General features: G+C 42.5%; 1 protein-coding gene and 1 long non-coding RNA gene across 2 annotated transcripts in view; both read left to right on the top strand.

Annotated features, from left to right (window-relative positions):
- The window catches only part of FAF2 (Fas associated factor family member 2), a 63,638-nt gene that overhangs the window by 2,838 nt on the left and 37,370 nt on the right, over window positions 1-23,430 (top strand). The window lies entirely within an intron of this gene.
- LOC129056880 (uncharacterized) lies at window positions 2,335-4,933 on the top strand. The gene is made up of 2 exons (XR_008521468.2): window positions 2,335-3,553; window positions 3,643-4,933. It is a non-coding gene; the product is annotated as an uncharacterized LOC129056880 (long non-coding RNA).

Raw genomic sequence — 23,430 nt, 5'->3', positions numbered from 1 at the left:
CGGAGGCTGCAGTGAGCCGAGATCGTGCCACTGCACTCCAGCCTGGGCAACAAGAGTGAAACTCCGTCTCAAAAAAAAAAAAAAAAAATCTACCTCCTGAGGATGTTCTGGAGATCAAATGGACATATGGGTGTTAGAAGGGCCTTGTAGACTGCAAAATGCCCCCAAATAGTATTTCTGCTATTAATTTGACTTAGGATAGACCTAAAGTTATTGATACACTTATTTCCTTATATAAAATGTGTAAATATTCATTTATTCAACTATATTTATGAAGAACCTTAGTGCGCAGCACTACTAGGTAGAATCCCACTTACTATTTCAGATGTAAGTACTTTGTAAACACTTAGCATACATAACCTCATTTAATACAGCAACCCTATGAGGTTCATACTGTTACAGTCCCTGATTTACAGATGAAGGGTATCAGGACTAAGAAATAAAATGCTTAGGTTACACAGCTAGAAAGTGATGGTGTCAGATTTAAAGCTATGTCCATCTTCCAGAACCCTTCCCAGGCTTCTGACTTCTGTCTTGTGCACCTTATATTTCAGTGTACAGTCGAGTGTGGAATGCAAATGCTGAGAAAATAAATTTTTTTTGGCGAGTTCTCACTTTTTTGCAATTTCCTTGAATAGACTTCACTATAATAAATTTTGAAGTGGTTATTTTTTCCCCTCTTAAATTGAGCAGTGGGTTGGAAGTGTATAAATGGGAAAATGCTGTCATAGATGTAATTGACATTTGATTGGAATTTTTGGTAGAGAAATTGAATTGATGACCCAGCAAATTATTATTAGAGAATGAGTTAAACAGACAACCAGCTTACACTTCCAGGTAGACCACCAATTTCAGAGTGTTGTTTAACGTTGGCAGACCATTTTACCCGTTAGAACTCTTCAGGGGTAAGCTAACGTGGTTTAAGTGCAATGAAGTAATGTGAGTTATAAATTATGGTATATTTAGTCTCATACTGGAAGATCATGAATATAAATCTATGATAGCATTTCTGAAGTAAAGTGCATAGGAACCTCCATTTTATCTTCTGTGGAGATCTTTTTTTTTTTTGAGACGGAGTTTCGCTCTTGTTGCCCAGGCTGGAGTGCAGTGGTGCGGTCTCGGCTCACTGCAACCTCCGCCTTCCGGTTTCAAGTGATTTCCTGCCTCAGCCTCTCGAGTAGCTGAGACTACAGGCACGCGCCACCACATCCAGCGAATTTTTTGTATTTTTAGTAGAGACGGGGTTCCACTATGTTGGCCAGGATGGTCTAGATTTCTTGACCTTGTGATCCGCCCGCCTTGGCTGGGATTACAGGCGTGAGCCGCCGCGCCCAGCGAAAACTGTGGAGATCTTTATTAGAAGAGAGGTGGGTAGCAGGTTCGAGCTGTATTAAGATTGCCTTATGAAATTGGATTTATTGAGGGAAATGCATCTTTCATTTTTCTATTCTATAAGCAATCGCTGGATCGGATTTATTATCCAGATTGCCATTAAACATTTGTTGAAACTTACTAGATGCCAAGCATTATACCAAGCAGCAGTTGATGTGCATTAACTCTTTTTTTAAGAAAAATATTTTAGGCCGTGTGCAGTGGCTCATGCCTGTAATCCCAGCACTTTGGGAGGCCGAGGCAGGTGGATCACCTGAGGTCAGGAGTTTGAGACCAGCCTGGCCAACATGGCAAAACCTCGTCTCTACTAAAAATACAAAAATTAGCCAGGCATGGTGGCATGTCCCTGTAATCCCAGCTACTAGGGGGGCTGAGGCAGGAGGCTAGCTTGAACCTGGGAGGTGGAGGTTGCAGTGAGCCAAGATCGTGCCACTGCACTCCAGCCTGGGAAACAGAGCAGGACTCTGTCTCAAAAAAAAAATTTTTTTTAAGTAGAGACGGGAGTCTTGCTATGTTGTCCAGGCTGCTCTCAAACTCCTGCCTCAGAGGCTGAGATTACAGTGTTGAGATGAGTTGCCTCAGTGTTGAGATTACAGATGTGAGCCACCGCACCTGGCCCCTTAACTCTTTTAAACCTTTTAATATAACAGTGTAAAGGGTTAATCTTGTTCATTTTAATAATGAAGAAACAGGTTCTGAGAGGTCAAATAGCTTTCACAAGTAGTAAGTGGTAGAGATTTAGAAATTTATATCCACAACCATCTTCTGTGTAACTTAATGGAGAAGTCAAGTACACACATAAATAATGGGTATGCGAGATATATATATATATATATATATATATGTATATCGTATATATATGTATATCGTATATATACATATGTGTGTGTGTGTGTGTATATATATATATATATATTTTTTTTTTTTTTGAGACAACATATCTGTCGCCCAGGCTGAAGTGAGTGGTGTGATCATAGTTCATTGCAACCTCAAACTCCTGGGCTCAAGTGATCCTCCTACCTCAGCCTCCTAAGTGGCTAGGACTAGAAGTGCCTGGCTAATTTTTGTCTGTCTGTTTTTGAGATGGAGGCTTGCTCTGTCCCCCAGGCTGGGGTGCAGTGGCAAGATCTCGGCTCACTGCAGACTCCGCCTCCCAGGTTTAAGCTATTCTCTTGCCTCAGCCTCCTGAGTAGCTGGGATTACAGGCGCCTGCCACCATGCCTGGCTACTTTTTGTATTTTTAGTACAGACAAGGTTTCCCCGTGTTGGCCAGGCTGGTCTCGAACTCCTGACCTCAGGTGATCCACCTGCCTCGGCCTCCCAAAGTGCTCGGATTACAGGCGTGAGCCACCGGACCTGGCCAGCAGGTAACATTTATTAAGTATCTGCTATGCCTTTAGGCATGGTGTTAATGTATAACTATTATGTTTAATCCTTACAGCAGTTTATAAAGTACCATAGGTGGTATGCATAAGGAAACAGATCTGTTGATGATGTATTTACTCAACGTGATTAAGCTACTAGGTAGTGGAATTCTAGTGGGTCTAGATCTGGACTTGATGGCTGAGTTCTTACCAATATACCTAGGTAGGGAGCTGGGAAAGTGAAGTGTCTGTGGTGATGAACTGAAGAGTATTGAAAGTGGACAATAAGACTAGAAAGGTACATTAAAGCCAGATTTTGGAGGCCTTTCAAAGCTGTTCACAATGTTTAAACTTTAATCTGTAGACGAGGGGAGCCATCAAAGGATTTTTCAACTAGGGAGTGACACTAGGTTTCAGGTTTGCTTCACTAGCAGTATGGAGTATGTGTTTGGAATCTCCACAGGGGTCAGGACAGAACAGGATGACACTGCTAGGAGTTGGTTCTCAATACGTTTCTTCATTTGGTATATTGAAATCAGTAAAAGTAAAATATTTTGGAAATCTAGGTTTCCTGTGTTTCAATTTTTTTGTGATGTTATTTGGTTAGAACTCCCCAAAGCATTTTATTTAATATCATGTTTCTCAGCCCATTTGATGTCTTCCAGGATTTTTCTACAGTTCTCCACTTCTGTTTATTTTGGAACCAGTTGAATATGAATAACTATTGCAGACAATTGTTTTCAGCTATTTCAGATGGGAAAGAATAAGGACATAGGTTTTAAGGAGAGTTAATGCAGGTATGTGGAAGGTTACTTTTATTGGCGTTCATTTTCCCAAATTTCCAAATATAGCAGACTCTCCTAGTGTCTTGGTTTACTGCCTCTAGGTTGCTGTTTGAACAACTGGAGAAGGATAACATGGACAGAGAGAAGGGGGAACTAAAGGAGTTATGCAGGCCAGCAGAGGAAGAAATGATCCCTTTTCTGCTTGCACAGGAGGAAGAAATTTATGACCCTCATCCTTTTAAATGATAGCCTGAACGCTGGGCTGTAGAATCAAATTTATAACTCATTTTGAAAATCTTTGTTTTGGTTTCACCTATTACCTAAAGGAAAAAAAAAACACATGGTGCTTTTTGTTCATGTATTTAAAACAGAACATACAGTGGTCCATTTGAGGGTTTTTTTGCCAGAGAATTTGGCACTGTTGAGAAAACAAGAGCTTTGAAAATCCAGGCAAACATGACTTAACTTTTCAGCAGCTTCTGGTGAGTTCTATGATCTTGAACAGGTTCTCACTTCTTTGAACCTCTTTCATTTTCTATAAAATGGAGATACTGGCCGGGCGCAGTGGCTCACGCCTGTAATCCCAGCACTTTGGGAGGCCGAGGCTGGTGGATCACGAGGTCAGAAGTTTGAGACCAGCCTAGACAACATGGTGAAACCCCGTCTCTCCTAAAAATACAAAAAAATTAGCTGAGCGTGGTGGCAGGTGCCCATAATCCTAGCTACTCGGGAGGCTAAGGCAGGAGAATTGCTTGAACCTGGGAGGTGAAGGTTGCAGTGATCCGAGACCGTACCACTGCACTCCAGCCTGGGCAAGAGTGAGACTCTGTCTTAAAAAAAAAAAAGTTGGAGATACTATTATCTAGTTCACAGCATTCTTTTTATTTTTTACTTTAAAAAATCTAGTAGGCTGGGTGCCGTAATCCCAGCACTTTGGGAGGCCGAGGCAGGCAGATCACTTGAGGCCAGGAATTCGAGACCAGCCTGACAAACATGGTGAAACCCCGTATCTACCAAAAATATAAAAATTAGCCAGACATAGTCGCATGCACCTGTAATCCCAGCTACTCGGGAGGGTGAGGCAGAAGAATCACTTGAATTCTGGAGGCGGAGGTTGCAGTGAGCCAAGATCGTGCCACTGCACTCCAAGCCTGGGCAACAGAGTGCGACTCCGTCTCAAAATAAATAAATAAAAATAAAAATACAAAAAAAGCCAAGTGTGGTGGCACAGGCCTGTAATCCCAGCTATTCAGGAGGCTGAGGCATGGGAATCACTTGAACTCAGGAGGTGGAGGTACCAGTGAACCAAGATCGTGCCACTGCACTCTAACCTGGGCAACAGAGCCAGATTCTGTCTGAAAGAAAAAAAAAAAAAACAACTAATAATACATGCTTGTTGAAAGTTAGCAGCGTACAATTGTATTTTAAAAAGTAATCAAATCTTATTTCCCCATTCTAATTCCAGGTTTGTTGTTTATCTTTGTGTATTTTTGTTTTCTGCATACACAGATCTACAAATGCTTAATGTGGAAGCTCTCTTAACCTTAACCTTCACTTGACTGATTAATTGGAGCAGATATCCTTCTTTTCCTAAACTCTCTTCTGTAATATGTTCAAGCATTTCTGCAAACTCTACTCTGTAATACGCTCAAGTGTCTCACCAGTCGAGTTGTATTCCTGACAAGAGGCAGTTATGTTTGCTCCCAAACTAGTGTGTGCTGGTTATGTTTGTCATGTGCATTTAATTAAACACTACATAAACCTATACAATACCAGTGCAAAAAGAGTTTTCATTGATATGAAAACTAAATTAAAAGCTTTAAACAGGCTCTGTCTGGGGAAATTGCTAAAAAAAAAAGTTTCATTGATATGAAAACTAAAAAGCTTTAAACAGGCTCTGTCTGGGGAAATTGCTAAAAAAAATAGTTAGGTGTGGGCAAGTTAACTGTAAATGACTTAGGGAAAAATCATTGAGATACAACATTGTGCACTTACTGTTTAGCAAGTGTTTAAGGTTGCACTCCACTTAAAGAAATCAAATCAGTATGGGTTATGCTAAAAAGATCCCAGCCAGGGCAACATGGTGAAACCTCATCTCTACTAAAACTACAACAAAAAAATTAGCTGGTCGTAGTGGTGCATACCTGTGGGCCTGTGATCCCAGCTACTTGAGAGACTGAGGTGGGAGCATCACCTTAGCCCAGGAGGTGAAGGCTGCAGTGGGCCGTGATTGCACCACTGCACTCCAGCCTGGGTGACAGAGTGAGACCCTGTCTCAAAAAAAGAAAAAGTAAAAAATGGCTGGGCACAGTGGTGCATGCCCGTAATCCCAGCACTTTGGGAGCCCGAGGTGGGCAGATCACCTGAGGCCAGGAGTTTGAGACCAGCCTGGCCAACATGGTGAAAACCCATCTCTACTAAAATACAAAAATTAGCCAGATTTGGTGACGGGTGCCTGTAATCCCAGCTACTCAGAAGGCTGAGGCAGGAGAATCACTTGAACCTGGGAGGCAGAGGTTGCAGTGAGCTGAGGTCGCACCAGTGCACTCCAGCCTGGGTGACAGAGCGAGACTCCCTCTCAAAAAACTAAAAAACTAAAGAAATTCCAAGGAGTGCCAGTGGATTCATTCCCTAAAGAAAAGGATAGGCTTTTATCAGAAACTTGTGTTCATGTGAGTAATTTATGTTAAAATGAAATATTTACGTAATGTATAGAATATTTTTATTACTTTGACTTCAGTTAATTGATTAGTTATGGGTCTCATTCTCATTGGATAAGAGAACTTCTGTCTTTGTCTTATAGAGACATGATTATATTATACTTAACTCTGCATAGCATAGGTAAGTAGTCATGAAGACTGACTGGATTTGTTTGTTTGTTTGAGACAGAGTTTTGCTCTTGTTGCCCAGGCTGGAGTGCAGTGGTGTGATCTCAGCTCATTGCAACCTCCACCTCCTGGATTCAAGCAATTCTCCTGCCTCAGCCTCCCGAGTAGCTGGGATTACAGGTGTGTGCCACCATGCCCGGCTAATTTTTGTATTTTTAGTAGAGATGGGGTTTTGCCATGCTGTCCAGGCTGGTCTTGAATTCCTGACCTGAAGTGATCCGCCCACCTCGGCCTCTCAAAGTACTGGGATTACAGGCGTGAGCCACCATGCCTGGCCCAAAATATATTTTTAAAATTTAAAATGAACAACTCAATCAAAAAGTAGGGAAAAGATCAGAACAGACCACTCACCAAAGAGGATATACAGATGGCATGTAAGCATATGAAAAGATGCTCAAATCTTTAAGGATTTGAGGTCCTTAAGGAATTGCAAATTAAAACAGCAATGAAACAGAAACTCTCCTGAGCTCAAGCAATCTGCCCACCTTGGCCTCCCAAAGTGCTGGAATTACACGTGTGAGCCACTGCACCCAGCCTCAACTGGAATTTCTGTTCCACTGGTCTTCCCCTATATATGCCAATATTACACTTAATTATAGAGTCTTATGATGTATTTTGATCTGGAGGAACACCCCTGCCTCCACTCCATTGCTCTTTTTCAGAGTTTTCCTGGGTTTTCTTGTTTATTTGCTCCTCTAAAAGAAATTTGTAATCAACTTTTTAAAGTTGAAATTTTTATGAAATTTGTAAATGAACTTCAGGGGTTGTAATTGACATCTTTATGTTGCTGAATCTATTCAAGAGCATAGTTATATCTTGGAAAGGTTTTGACATACTTACTCAGTAGTGTTTGCTGGCCTCCCTTTTTTGGGGTACTTCTTTATTTGACAAGTACAGACACTTATGATCAAGTTGGTGCAAAATGCATTATTTTTTCAGAGTGGGCTGGGCATTGATATTTATGAACTCCTCTAAGTATTTAAGAGGAATATTTCTGAACCTTGCAAAGTAGTATACATTCTGATTACTCTGAGTAACAGATTACCTTTACAGCAGATATTCTTTTAGAAGTAGGTCTTTGAGATGGGTATTGATAAAGATTAGTTTTTTTTGTTTTGTTTTTTTGAGATGGAGTTTCGCTCTTGTTCCCAGGCTGGAGTGCAATGGCTCAACCTCGGCTCACTGCAACCTTTGTCTCCCAGGTTCAAGTGATTCTTCTGCCTCAGCTTCCAGAGTTGCTGGGATTATAGGCGCCCACCACCACTTCTGGCTTATTTTTTGTATTTTTAGTAGAGACAAGGTTTCACCATGTTGGGCAGGCTGGTCTCGAACTCTTGACCTCAGGTGATCCACCTGCCACAGCCTCCCAAAGTGCCGGGATTACAGGCGTGAGCCACTGTGCCTGGCCATAAAGGTTAATTTTGTCATTTTTATTTTGGACCGTCTGAGGATTATTTCACATATTCAAGGACTCTAGTTGCCATTTCTCCAACATTGTATTTTTGCTTAAAATTAGTATCAAAAATGAAATAGTCATAAAACTGATTATTTGATTTGAACTGTTTTCAGGGGTGTGTGTGTGTGTGTGTGTGTGTGTGTGTGTGTGTGTGTGTGTGTTACTACTGTTAGTGAGAATGCCAGAAGTGATGAATAGCAGAAATCACCGTGAACACTTGAGGGGCCTGTGTGTGGGCCTTGGACTTTTCCACCAAGGAAATTATGCAAACTTTCTCACAGTCCTGGAATAAATTTGAAAGAGAACAATTTTTCATATTAAATACTGGGGAATATTTTTAAATGTGTGTTTGTAAATTCTTATTGGAGTTTTGTTTTAAGTCACAAAAAGTCACAGTCCTTAATTAACCCTCTTGTCATATGCATTGCCACTGCCTTAGTTCATACTTCATTTCTCCTCTGGACTAAACTTTTATAACTGGTACCCCACATTTAAAGTCTTCTCAATTCAGCCTTCCTACTTTTTCCAGAATAATATTTCTATTCTCTTTCTCTTCTCTTCTCTTTTCACTCCTTTTCTCTCTTCTCTTCTCTTCCTTGACAGAGTATCTGTCGCCCAGGCTGGAGTACAATTGTATAGTCTTGACTCACTGCAGCCTCCGCCTGCTGGGCTCAAGCCATCTTCCCAGCTCCCCTTCTTGCGTAGCTGGGACCACAGGCACGTGCCACCGCGCCCAGCTAATTTTTGTATTTTTAGTAGAGATGGGGTTTCGCCATGTTGGCCAGGCTGGTATTGAACTCCTGGCCTTAAGTGATCCACCTGCCTTGGACTTACAAAGTACTTAGATTACAGGCGTGAGCCACCACGTCCGGCCTCAGAATAATATTTTTCTTTTTCTTTTTTATTTTATTTTATTTTTTGAGATGGAGTCTCACTCTCTCGCCCACGCTGGAGTGCGGTGGCTCGATCTCGGCTCACTGCAACCTCCGCCTCCCAAGTTCAAGCGATTGTCCTGCCTCAGCTTCCCGAGTAGCTGGGATTACAGGTGCGTGCCACCATGCCCAGCTAATTTTTGTATTTTTTAAGTAGACACGGGGTTTCACCATGTTGGCCAGGCTGGTCTCGAACTCCTGACCTCGTGATCCACCCACCTCGGCTTTCCAAAGTGCTGGGATTACAGGCGTGAGCCACCGTGCCTGGCCCAGAACAGTATTTCTAACAAAAATAATTGGAGTGGCATTGATTAGAGCAGCATAAAATTTTTCTTTGTACCTCATGGTCTGACTTCACTGTCAAACCTTACATTTTTACCCTTTTGTTTCTATTCCAATGATACATGTTATTCCTTCTCATGCCTCCATACTTGCTCTTCCCTTGTCCTGAAATTTCTCCTTCCACTAGTTTTCAGCTCAGAACCTTGATTTCTTTCTTGATAAGTTCCTTGAAGGACTTAAGGATTTGTTTACTGGTGTGTAGTAATTGTCATAATAATAAAATAATTTACATGTCTTTTAACTCCACAGAGTTTTGGGGGGTTCAAACTGATTTCTTTGTTTTGTGCTTTCACCAGAAATCTCAATCCCAAAGAGTTTTTTGTTGTATTCTTTTTTTTTCTCCCTCTCTTTGTTAAAGCAATTCCAACAGCATTAAGTATCCTATTTTTAGAAGAAAGAAGAAAGCCAAAATTCCAGTTAACCTTTTTCTTTTTCTTTTCTTTTTGAGATAGGGTCTTACTCTGTTGCCCAGGCTGGAGTGCAGTGGCTCATTCATGGTTCACTGCAGCTCCAACCTCCTGGGCTCAGGCACTCCTCCCACCTCAGCCTCCCAAGTAGCTCGAACTATAGGCCCACACCACCACACCCAGCTAATTTTTTTATTTTTATTTTTTGTAGAGACATGGTCTCCTTATGTTGTCCAGGCTGGTCTCAAACTCCTGGGCTCAAGCGATCTGCCTGCCTCAGCTTCTTTTTTTGTTTGTTTGTTTGTTTTTTGAGCATTGAAAGTTAACCATATTCTCATCTTTGCAGCAATGTAGGGGAAGGAGGTCTATATTAGGAACTTGGCAATTTGAGATCTCTGACAGTTACTTAATCCTTCCAGGCCTCAGTTTCTGTATCTGCAAAATGACATAGATATTTGTGTGGGTCCAGGTGTGGTTGTTTTGTTTTGTTTTTTCTTTCAACTTTCGTTTTCGATGAGGGGGTACATGTGCGGGTTTGATACATGAGTAAATTATTTGTTGCTGGGATTTATTGTATGAATGATCCCATCGCCCAGATTGTAAGCATAGTATCCAACAGTTAGTTTAATTTTTCAACACTTGCCCTCCTCCCACTCTACCCCATCTAGTAGTCCTCATTGTCTGTTGTTGTCATCTTTGTGTCCATGTATACTCAGTGTTTAGCTCCTACTTACAAGTAAGAATGTCGTATTTGGTTTTTTGGTTCTGCATTAATTTGCTTAGGATGACGGCCTCCAGCTACATGCATATTGCTGTAAAGGATGTGATTTTGTTCTTTTTTATGAGTGCGTAGTATTCTATAGTGTATACGTACCACATTTTCTTTATTCAGATCACTGTTGATGGGCATCTAGGTTGATTCTATGTCTTTGCTATCATGAATAATGCTGTGATCAACATGTGAGTGTGTGTCTTTTTGGTAGAACGAGTTATTTTCCTTTGGGTATATACCCATTAATGGGATTGTTGGGTCAAATGATAGTTCTGTTTTTTTTCTTAAGTTCTTTGAGAAATCCCCAGACTGCTTTCCACAGTGGCTAAACTAACTTACATTCCCAACAGTGTTATGTAAGCATTCGTTTTTCTCTGTGGCCTTGCCAATATCTAGTTATTTTTTGACTTTTTAGTAATAGCCATTCTGACTGGTATCAAATGGTAACTCATTGTGATTTTGATTTGCATTTCTCTAATGATCGATGATGTTGACTATTTTTGGCCGTGTGTGTGTGTGTGTGTGTGTGTGTGTGTGTGTGTGTGTGTGTGTGTGTGTGTGTGTGTGTGTGTGTGAGACTATTTTTGGCCGTGTGTGTGTGTGTGTGTGTGTGTGTGTGTGTGTTTCCCTTAGGGTCTCACTTCGTTGCCCGGGCTAGAGTGTAGTGGCATGATCTCAGCTCACTGCAGCCTCCGCCTCCTGGCCCTGTAAATGTCTTCTTTTGAGAAGTGTCTGAGGCGGGTGTGATGGCTGATGCCTGTAATCCCAGCACTTTGAGAGGCTGAGGCAGTGGATCACTTGAGCTTAGGAGTTTGAGACCAGCCTGGGCAACATGGCAAGACCCCAACTGTACCAAAAATCCAAAAGATTCACCAGGCATGGTGGTGTGGGCCTGTGGTCCCAGCTACTTGGGAGGCTGAGGTGGGAGGATCACTTGAACCTGGGAGATGGCGGTTGCAATGAGCCAAGCAAGATGGTGCCACTGCTCTCCAACCTGGGTGACAGAGTAAGACCTTTGTCTCAAAAAAAAAAAAGAAGTGTCTGTTCATGTACTTTTGCACCCACCTCCCCCCCGCCTTTTTTTTTTGAGACAATGTTTTACTCTGTCACCTAGGCTGGAGTGCAGTAGTGCCAACTTGACTCTCTGCAACCTCTGCTCCCGGGTTCAAGCGATGTCTCTTGCCTCAGCTTCCTGAGTAGCTGGGATTACAGGCGCATACTACCATGCCCAGCTAATTTTTGTATTTTTAGTAGAGACAGGGTTTCACTGTGTTGTCCAGGCTGGTCTCGAACTCCTGACCTCAAGCAGTCCACCCACCTCGGCCTGCCAAGATGCTGGGATTACAGGTGTGAGCCACCGTGCCCAGCTTTTTTTTTTTTTTTGAGACAGGTTCTTGCTCTGTCTCTCAAGCTAAAGTACAGTAACGTGATGATAGTTCACTGTGGCCTCAGAGTCCCAGCTCAAGTGATCCTCCCACTTCAGCCTCCAGAGGAGCTGGGACTACAGGTGTACTCCACCACACTGGGCTAATTTTAAAATTTTTTTTAGAGATAGGGTCTTGCTATGTTGCCCAGCCTGGTCTTGAACTTCTGATTTCAAGTGATCCTCCCACCTTGGCCTCCACAAGTGATGGGGTTACTGGTATGAGCCACTCCGCCTGGCTTTTGCCAATTTTTTTTTAATGGGGTTATTATTATTATTATTTGCTTGTTGAATTGTTTCTCATATATTCCGGATATTAGGCCTTTGTCAGATTCATAGTTTGCTAAGATTTTCTCCCATTTTGTCTGTTTACTCTGTTGATTGTTTCTTTTGCTGTGTAGAAGCTCTTCAGTTTAATTAGGTCCCACTTTCCAATTTTTGTTTTTGTTGCAAATGTTTTTGGGGACTTAGTCATAAATTCTTTGCCAAGACCAATGTCCAGAATGATACTACTAGGTTTTCTTGTAGGATTTTTATAGTTTTAGGTCTTACATTTAATGACTAATATTTTTAAACTTTACAGGGGTGTTATAAGAAAGCATCAGAAAAGCTAGGTGCAGTGGCTCACGCCTGTAGTCCCAGCACTTTATGAGACTGAGGTGGGAGGATCACTTGAGGTCAGGAATTGGAGACCAGCCTGGCCAACGTGGTGAAACCCCATCTCTACTAAAAGTACAAAATCAGCCGGGCGTGGTGGCAAGCGCCTGTAGTCCCAGCTACTCGAGAGGCTGAGGCAGGAGAATCGCTTGACCAAGAGACAGAGGTTACAGTGAGCCGAGATCGCACCATTGCACTCCAGCCTGGGTGACAGAGTGAGATTCTGTCTCCAAACAAAACAAGAAAAAAGAGTGGATCAGCAAACACATACAATAGTGCTTGGTTAATTGATGTTTAATAGGCTGCGCGCGGTGGCTCACGCCTGTAATCCCAGCACTTTCGGAGGCCGCGGCAGGCGGATCATGAGGTCAAGAGATCGAGACCATCCTGGCCAACGTGGTGAAACCCCATCTCTACTAAAAATACAAAAATTAGCCGGGCGTGGTGGCGCATGTCTGTAGTCCCAGCTACTCGGGAGGCTGAGGCAGGAGAATCACTTGAATCTGGGAGGCGGAGGTTGCAGTGAGCCGAGATCGTGCCACTGCACTCCAGCCTAACGACAGAGCAAGACTCCATCTCAAAAAAATAAAATAAAATAGATGTTTAATAAATAGTTGAATCTAAATCCTAGAGCATCCTCTCATGTCAAGTTTTAAGATTGAAAAGTGATAAATTTTTAACATTTTGTGACTTGACATTAAATTTTGCTAATATATACACATCTTATGCGTGTGAAATTCTAGGGGTGTGATTTCAAGCTATTTTGAAACATAATGGCAGAATTTGTCAGCCTAGAAGGGGTAAGGGATGGGCAGGGAACAGGCAAGGTCAAATTATTATTTTTGGAGGACCAATAAAGTTTGCTTCCCTGTAGTGTTTTTCACAAAGAGGATAACAGAAATACCTTCATTTCTCTTGAAACAACGTTTCTGCTTGAATCTGAGCGGTAAAGTCACATTTAGGAAAGGTTGAATATAGCCAACATACTTTGTGTTTGTTTTAGTGGAATTAAGTCTGTTAAGTGAAAGACTCAATACTAGAATAGGAATTAATGGGGGCCGGGCCTGGTGGCTCATGCCTGTAATCCCAGCACTTTGGGAGGCTGAGGCGGGTGGATCACCTGAGGTCAGGAATTTGAGACCTGCCTGGCCAACATGGCGAAACCCCATCTCTACTAAGAATACAAAAAAAATTAGCCAGGCATGGTGGCAGACTCCTGTAATCGGGAGGGTGAAACAGGAGAATCACTTGGCCCGGGAAGCAGAGGTTGCAGTGAGTCAAGAGGTATCACTGCACTCCAGCCTGGGCAACAGAGTGAGACTCCATCTCAAAAAAAAAAAGGAATTAATGAAAGATAATTTATTTGGTTCCCCCAAAATCTAATTGTGTTACTTCAGAACCTTTTAAGCTAGTTCAGACTCATCTCACAGTGCTTTACAAAAGTCTCCTTAATGTGTCCTTCATGTTTCTTTTTTTTCCTCACTCAGATTCTGGAAGACCTCATGTTTCTCAATAGTAATATTAGCTAAGCTGTTTTAATCTGCACAACCCAAGGAATTAAGCACTATTTTTATTTACATTTTACCAGTGAGGAAGCTAAACCTAAGAAAGATGCCTGAGGTTACCAAGCTAGTGCGTGGTAGAATTAGAATAAAGGGTTACTGCTTGTTTTTTGTTTTTTTAATTTTTCTTTTTTTCCTTGAGACAGAGTCTTGCTCTGTTTCCCAGGCTGGAGTGCAGTGGTGTGATCTTGGCTCATTGCAACCTCTGCCTCCCAGGTTTGAGTGATTCTCCTGCCTCAGCCTCCCGTGTAGCTAGGATTACAGGTGCTCACCACCACACATGGCTAATTTTTGTAGTTTTAGTAGAGACGGGGTTTCACCATGTTGGCCAGGCTGGTCTCGAACTCCTGACCTCAAGTGATCTGCCTGCCTCAGCCTCCCATAGTGCTGAGATTACAGGCGTGAGCCACTGCGCCCAGCCTTAAATTTTTCTATTGCTGCTGCACAAATTAAAATTGCTTGTGTCTCTAACTTTCCAACAAAGCTCAGCCACTTCTTCCACTTATTCTTTTTTTTCTTTTCTTTTTTTTGTAGAGACAGGGTCTCACCATGTTTCCCAGCCTGGGTGCAAACCCCTGTCCTTAAGGCCTCCTGCCTTGGCCTCCCAAAGTGTTGGGATTACGGGTGTGAGCTGCCACGCCCAGCCCCCACCTATTTTAATTGCTTGGATAAAGAATATTGTGGGGGGTTTTTTTGGAAATGTTTATTCATGTGGTATTTATGAATATTCGAATATTTATACAGTAAACATCCACACTTGTGTAATGCCATTTGGGTCTAATCAGTTATCAAATATTTGAGAATCTATTATTTAAGATTAAGGTATGGTTATATCTTGATTTGCACAGACCATTTGGTTCCACTTCTGGTGTTTCCAAGCTGATTCTCTTTCTTTTTTTTTTTTTGAGACAGAGTCTTGCTCTGTCACCTGGGCTGGAGTACAGTGGCACAACCATAGCTCACTGTAGCCTCAACCTCCCGGGCTCAAGTGACCCTCCCACATCAGCCTCCCAAGTAGCTGGGACTACATGCGTGTACCACCATGCCCAGCTAATGTTTTTATTTTCTGTAGAGATGGGTCTCACTGCGTTGTCAGGCTGCCAAACTGATTCTAAGCGAAAATTCTTCAAGGGATATTAGTATTTTTTTTTTTAAAGACCTTCCCTTATGTGAAGTTGTGAGGTTAAATTTTCTTTTTTTCTAGACGCAGAACCTTTCAAAGCCTTTACAAGATTATATTGCAGATTTCTAAAAGGGGTATTTGAAAAGAGGTATTTGATAAGCACTGTTTTTTTTTTTTTTTTTTTTTTTTTTTTTTTGAGACAGTCTCGCTCTATCGCCCCAGCTAGAGAGTGCAGTGGTATGATCTCAGCTCATTGCAACCTCCGCCTTCCAGGCTCAAGTGATATCTCTTGCCTCAGCCTCCTGAGTACCTGGGATTACAGGCATGCGCCACCACCACGCCCATCTAATTTTTGTATTTTTAGTAGAGACAGGGTTTCACCATGTTGGCCAGGCTGGTCTCGAACTTCAGACCTCAAGTGATCTGCCCGCCTCAGCCTCCCAAAGTGCTGGGATTACAGGCATGAGCCACAGAGCCTGGCCAGATATGTACCATTTTCTAGTCTTATTTGACCCCAAACCCTTTGTCCATAGAGAAAAACTGTATCAACATGTTTGTTGATCTTATGCCTAAAGGAGAACAGTTTTATATACATCTGTGGGCTGATATTCAGCTACTAGTATATACAATAAAGGAACTGAAATTTTCTTTTTCTTTTTTTTTTTTTTGAGGTGGTGTTTGGCCCTTGTCATCCAGGCTGGAGTGCAATGACACAATCTTGGCTCACTGCAGCCTCCACCTCCTGGATTCAAGCAATTCTCCTGCTTCATCCTCTTGAGTAGCTGGGATTGCAGGCACCTGCCACCATGCCTGCCTAATTTTTGTATTTTAGTAGAGACAGAGTTTCAACATGTTGGCCAGGCTGGTCTCAAACTCCTGACCTCAGGTGATCTGCCCTCCTTGGCCTCCAAAAGTGCTGAAGTTACAGTTATGAGCCACCATGCCCAGCCTAGAAATTGAAATTTTCTGAATTAAGGATTTATTGAAAGCTATTTTAGCTGGGCACAGTGGCTTATACCTGTAATGGGTACCTGGGAGGCTGATGCAGGAGAATCACTTGAACCCAGGAGGCAGGGATTGCAGTGAACCGAGATCATGCCACTGCACTCCAGCCTGGGCAACAGAGTGAGACTTCATCTCAAAAAAGAAAAGAAAAGAAAACGATTTGAAGTAATAATGGGAGGCATTTTGGCATGAGAGGGAGTCTGGGCTTTGGAAGTAATTAATCTAGATTTCAGTCTTCGCTCCACCATTTACCATTATCTAGATATTCCTGGACAAGGCATGTAACTTTTTGAATCTTTGGCTTTCTCAGTGATGAAAACAAGGGTTTTAATACTTACAGTATCTATTTTATTATACGGTAATAGATATTTAGTAAATGGGAGCTGCTGGTACTTAATTTGGAGTATCAGTAATTAAATGTGAATAATAAAGATCTGAGTGTGTAAGAGTTTAAATTACTTTAGATCAGAGCCTAGCCGTGATCACTTAATTTCCTGAATGGATTTCAGATTTCATTTCTCCTGCTACTATCAGAGAAGGCATAGTGCCTATTACATAAAGCAAAGCAAAGCAAAGCCGTCTGTGTGGTCGGAAGGAAAGAACAAAGATTCCTAGTTTTTGCCAAGTTTCTCTCTGGGAATAACTGAAAACAAGACCTAAAATATGCATTCTTCACAAGCTAAAACCAACAAGCCAATTGGAATTTAGAGAGTACTTAAATCTCAGCTGAGATTTCACACCAACCCTGTGCAGCGTTTGTTAGTATAAACAGATGAGATATGGAAAGATAAACTCCACTTAGGAAAATGAGGAGATTACACCCTGGTTACCCAATCCCTATCCAAATAGCTGTTTGAGCCATCTGGTTAAAATACTACACACCATCTATTATTGTTTGTGATACCTTCTTTGTGTCATGCTTTAGCAAGAGATAGATCAGGGATCACAGTATTTCAAAAGCTAGTCTCCAAGTGATTGACACCTTCTTGTCTTCTGACTTGGGAGGGGAGGAAGTTTGACCAAAGCTGCAGTAGGAAAGTAGTTCACACACTTCTGCAATCTCCCGTATACATTTTACTAGATGTTTGACCAAAGCTGAAGTAGGAAAGTAGTATAGAATAGTTCACACACTTCCCCAATCTCCCCTGTGCATTTTACTAGAGACTAATTGGGGTTCAGTCTCTAGTAAGATGCCCCAAAAGTAAATAATGCCTTTCTCCCACTGATACTATCAGACAATTACATTTTTAACTTACTGTAATTAAATGCAGTGCTCTCCAAAATCCTTGGGAAATCAGTTTATGGAAGGGGAGTCATCTCTGAACATCTCTGAAGGGAGGAGGAAGGAGGGAAAGGATCATGGAGCAAGGGATTTTTCTCAGTAAGACAGACTGTGATGGGCCTTCCCAATGGCTGTTTTTTTTTTCCTTTTTTTTTTTTTTGGTCACCTGTCTGTCCCAGACCAGTGGGGGATTTATGGTAGCAATTGATGACATTAGACGCCCTGAAAGATTAGAGAGAGAAGGGGGTGCCATAGTTAACCTTTGTATCCGTTGCAGCTAATTTGTACAATGCTATCTCAAGCCACCTTAGATGTCAGTAGACTTTTTTGTTTTGTTTTGTTTTTTTGTTTTTGAGTCAGTGTCGCTCTTTTTGCCCAGCCTAGAGTGCAGTGGTGCCATCTTAGCTCGCTGCAACCTTCATCTCCTAGGTTTAAGCGATTCTTGTGCCTCAGCCACCCGAGTAGCTAGAGATTACAGGCATGCACAACCACACCTGGCTAACTTTTTTGTATTTATACAGAACCGGGTTTTGCCATGTTGGCCAGGCTGGTCTCAAATTCCTGGCCTCCCAAAGTTCTGGGATTATGGGCGTGAGCCACCACGCCTAGCCAGATGTCAGTAGATCTTAATGTAAAGCAGAGTTCTAAAGAGCATGCTAGTTTTAGCTGACCTTTGTTAAGCACTTACTGTATACCCAAATTGGTATGGGATACTTTCACATAATTCTTTTCAAAGATTCAGCATTCTCAATTGATAATGGGCAAGATAGCAATATCTGTCTTACAGGATTGTTGAGGAAAATGTGAAGATAGCTATGTTAGTTCCTGACACAGAGTAGGAATAAATGAGTAATAATGAGAAGGTCAGTGTTTAAGAAACTAGAAGGCCGGGTGTGGTAGCTCACACCTGTAGTCCCAGCACTTTGGGAGGCTGAGGGTGGCAGATCACCTGAGGTCAGGAGTTCAAGACTAGCCTGGCCAACATTGTGAAACCGTGTCTCTATTAAAAATACAAAAATTAGCTGGGTGTGTTGGTGGGCACTTGCAATCCCAGCTACTTGAGAGGCTGAGGCAGGAGAATCACTTGAATCCTGGAAGCAGAGATTGTGGTGAGCTGAAATCTTGCCACTACACTCCAGCCTGGACAACAAGAGTGAGAATCTGTCTCAAAAAAAAAAAAAAGAAAAGAAACTAGAGAGATATAAACAAAAGTTGATTGTTAGACTGAGGAAGGATTCATTTATTTATTCAGACATTTCCTATTTTATGCCAAGGCATTGCACTGGGTCTTGGGAGTATAGAAGTAAATAAAGGCTGGCCGCCGTGGCTCACGCCTGTAATCCCAGCACTTTGGGAGGCCGAGGCAGGTGGATCACGAGGTCAGGAGATTGAGACCATCCTGGCTAACATGGTGAAACCCCATCTCTACTAAAAATACAAAAAATTAGCCAGGCGTGGTGGCGGGTGCCTGCAGTCCCAGCTACTCGGGAGGCTGAGGCAGGAGAATGGCGTGAACCCGGGAGGCGCAGCTTGCAATGAGCCGAGATCACGCCACTGCACTCCAGCCTGGGCGACAGAGTGAGACTCCATCTCAAAAAGAAAAAAAAAATAGAAGTAAATAGATTCCCTCCTCAAAAGAAAGTTCCTTTTAAAAGAGAATTATGGGGCTGGGCACATTGGTTCACACCTGTAATCTCACTACTTTGGGAGGCTGAAGTGGGAGGATCACCTGAGGCAAGGAGTTCAAGACCAGGCTGAGCAACATAGTGGGACCCCACCAATCTACCCCCCACAAAAAACAAAAAAAAAGGTGGGTATGGTGGTATGTGCCTGTAGTCCTAGCTACTTGGGAGGCTGAGGCAGAAGGAGTACTTGAGCCCAGGAGCCGATGATTACAGTGAGCCATGATCATGCTACTGTACTCCAGACTGAGTGACAGACCCTGTCTCTAAAAAATATAAAAAATTTTAGGCTGGGCGTGGTGCCTCATACCTATAGTCCCAGCACTTTGGGATGCCAAGGTGGGTGCATCACCTGAGGTCAGGAGTTCAAGACCAGCCTGGCCAACATGGTGAAACCCTGTCGGTACTAAAAATACAAAAATTAGCTGGGCATGGTGGCATGTGCCTGTAATTCCAGCTACTCGGGAGGCTGAGGTGGGAGAATCACTTGAACTCAGGAGATAGAGGTTGCAGTGGGCCGAGCTCGCACCGTTGTACTCCAGCCTGGGTGACAGAGCAAGACTCCATCTCTAAAAATAAAAATAAAAACTTGTAGAAAAAGAATTATAATTGGAGTTCTGAAGAAATTACTTTAGTAGGAAGTTAAAGCCTGTGACTGATGTTAAGTCTAACATTCCTCTGCTTCTCTGTTTTACCTCTCTTCCAGAAATGCTGATAGCCAAACATTATTTTATTGCTGAGCAGAGAATTGGTAGCAAAGCTAATGGAATGTCTCCAGCCAAAACTGCAGTATTCTTTCTCTCTGAACAAAGCTGGCATTGCAAAACTTAGGTTGGCACTGAAATGGCAATAAATATTGGCTTGAGACGTACTTAGCATTTGACTCATATTGAATCCAGCCCTTCCAGTGTAAATTGGAATAGTCCTTTCGAAAAGCATTTTAGCACTGTGGGTCAAGAACTTTAAAAATAACGTATATTCTTTGGCTCCAAGTTTTACCTAGATCTAGAAGAAATCCTAAATACAGGCAAACTTTATAAATAGTAGTGTTTATCATAGTGCTATTTTAATAGTGAAAATTGGAAGCAGCCGTAACATCTATATGTAAATTGTTGTAGCTACTTAGAGTATTGTATAACCATGGTTATGAAGAGTGTATTAAGTTTATGAAGAGTTAGAAGGGAGTATTTCGTAAAATAATGTGCAAAATTATAAATATCTGAAAGAGAGGAGTCTCACACAGGTAAGAGAAAATAGAGAAGGCTCCTCAAACCTTGACTTGTATGTAGTGATGTGAGAGGGTGGGGTGGAAAAGTTGGTTTTCCAGCCGGGAGAGAAAACACCAGAAGATTCCTGTAAAGATCAAAGGCAGAGATGAATGGATTTTCCTCAGCATGCATACAGTCTAGAATGGAGAAGAAAAGACCATTAAACAGTTTCCCCATAATAATTTTATTTAATTGTAAAAGAGGTTGAATCAAGCCCTAAACCTTTTCCTTGGAGTGTGGGGAACTGGAAGGAAATATGTAAATGTAAACCCGTTGTATTACTAATGGTTGGAACCACCACAGGGTAGCCTCTCACCCCGCCCCATTTCTAATCTTTCTCTGATATTTAAACTTTACCAGCCGGGTGTGGTGGCTCACGCCTGTAATCTCAGCACTTTGGGAGGCCGAGGCGGGCAGATCACCTGAGGTCGGGAGTTCGAGACCAGCCTGACCAACACGGAGAAACCCCATCTCCACTAAAAATACAAAATTAGCCGGCCGTGGTGGCGCATGCCTGTAATCCCAGCTACTCGGGAGGCTGAGGCAGGAGAATCACTTGAACCCAGGAGGTGAAGGTTGTGGTGAGCCAATATCGCACCATTGCGCTCCAGCCTGGGCAGCAAAGAGCGAAACTCTGTCTCCAAAAATATAAATAAACTTTACCTAACTTATACTAGGTTTAAAAACACACACACACACACACACACACACACACACACACACACACAGCAAAGAGCGAAACTCTGTCTCCAAAAATATAAATAAACTTTACCTAACTTATACTAGGTTTAAACACACACACACACACACACACACACACACACACACACACACACACACACACCTCTGATAGAAAACCCAGGTAACTAACCCTGTCTGAGTTATGAATGCAACTGTTTCCAGACAGTGAATGCCAAATGAGTTCAGCACACTAGCTTACTTTGGCTTTTTTAAGAGATCACTAGAAAACGATCCTGCTGACTAGCAGTGAGGTCAGGTAGTTCTCACACAACGCATTTGGTGTGATGAAATAGTGTTTTTACCTTTATCTGGCAGTCTATTTCCACTTTTTCCCATTCTTTTTACTTTTTTAAAGCCACTCAGATTTAGCAATGAGGTGTTATATATCTCTTGTTCTTTTTAGATAGATTTACTTTACCATACATAAAAATTTCTCACAAAGGCAAATAGTTTACCTCATTCTTTGTAAATAACACCATAATTCCATTTGCGTAAGCCTATGAGTACACCTTAATATTTCTTTTCCACCCCCACATGTTTAATCTATCACCTGATCCTTTTGGCCCTACCTCTAAAATAAACCCCAAATATGTCCATTTTTTGTTTCACTGCTGTTATTCTATTCTATGCCATCATTCTCTTTTCCCTGGACTTCATCTATATAATCTTGCTGGTGTCTTGCTGTCTTTCATGCCTTCTGCAGTTACTTCATATGCAAACAGGAATGACTTATTTTAAAATGTGCATATGATCATGTCACTGGCACGAAATTTAGAATGAAGGGTCTGGATTAGTGATTCTCATCCCTCTCTGTACATTCTTTTTTTTTTTTTTTTGAGACAGAGTTTTGCTCTTGTTGCCTAGGCCGGAGTGCAATGGTGCAACCTCAGCTCACTGTAACCTCTGCCTCCCGGGTTCAAGCGATTCTCCTGCCTCAGCCTCCCGATTACAGGTGCCCACCACCACACCTGGCTAATTTTTGTATTTTTAGAGGAGACGGGGTTTCACCATGTTGGCCAGGCTGGTCTCAAACTCCTAACCTCAGGTGATCTGCCCACCTCGGCCTCCCAAAGTGCTGGGATTACAGGCATGAGCCACCACACCCGGCCTCTTTTTTTTTTTTTTTTTTTGAGATGGAGTCTCACTCTGTCACCCGGGCTGGAGTGCAGTGGTGCGATCTTGGCTCACTGCAACCACCTCCGCCCCCCCAGGTTCAAGCAGTTCTCCTGCCTCAGCCTCCCCAGTAGCTGGGATTACAGGCACCTGCCACTATGCCCAGCTAATTTTTTGTATTTTTAGTAGAGTTGGGGTTTCACCAGGCTGGTCTCAAATTCCTAACTTTGTGATTCGCCCTCCTCGGTCTCCCAAAGTGCTGGGATTACAGGTGTGAGCCACCATGCCCAGCCCCTATCTGTACATTCCAATCACCCGTGTTAAGTTCCCTTTCCCTATAGGAAATAAACATGACCTTTTCCTAGGCTCTACCTTCAGAGAATCTGGTTAAATTGTTTGGATTGGAGGGTCCAGACATCTGTAGGGTTTTAATTTGTTTTGAGTTTTTGTTTTTTTTTTCTTTTTGAAACGGAGTCTCACTCTTGTCGCCCAGGCTAGAGTGCAGTGGTGCTATCTCAGCTCACTGCTTTCTCAGCTCACTGCAACCTCAGTCTCCTGGGTTCAAGCGATTCTCCTGCCTCAGCCTCCTGAGTAGCTGGGATCACAGGCGCGCACCACCATGCCCAGCTAATTTTTGTATTTTTAGTAGAGATGGGGTTTCACCATGTTGGTCAGGCTGGTCTCGAACTCCTGACCTCATGATCTGCCCACCTCAGCCTCCCAAAGTGCAGGGATTACAGGCGTGATCCACCACGTCCAGCCCGTTTTTGTTTTTTTTAAGCAGAGAACAGGGTCTTGCTATGTTGTTCAGGATGGTCTTGAACTTCTGGGCTCAAGTGATCCTCTTACCTTGGCCTCCCAGAATGCTGGGATTACAGGTATGAGCCACTGCACCCGGCTTGTAGCATTTTTTAAAAAGTTCCTTCATACAGGCCCACCATGGTGGCTCATGCCTTGGGAGGCTGAGGTGGGAGGATTGCTTGAGGCCAGGAGTTTGAGACCAGCCTGGTCAACGTAGTGAAATCTTCATCTCTACAAAAAAAAAAAAGAAAGAAAAAAGAAAGAAAGAAAAATAAGGCTCCTCATGTGGTTCTTATACAGGTAAAATGGAAAAATATTGCCTGAAATGAATGATCTTTCCCCTGCCTACTTCTCAGACCTTAACAGTCAACTTGCCAAGCTGGTTCTGTCTCCAGTGTTTCCTCCCTTCTTGTTTCCTCCCTCCTTCAAGTTTTG

The sequence above is a fragment of the Pongo abelii genome, chromosome 4, assembly GCF_028885655.2.
Source record: "Pongo abelii isolate AG06213 chromosome 4, NHGRI_mPonAbe1-v2.0_pri, whole genome shotgun sequence".
NCBI classification, from domain to species: domain Eukaryota; kingdom Metazoa; phylum Chordata; class Mammalia; order Primates; family Hominidae; genus Pongo; species Pongo abelii.
This window is presented reverse-complemented; position numbering and strand designations above follow the sequence as displayed.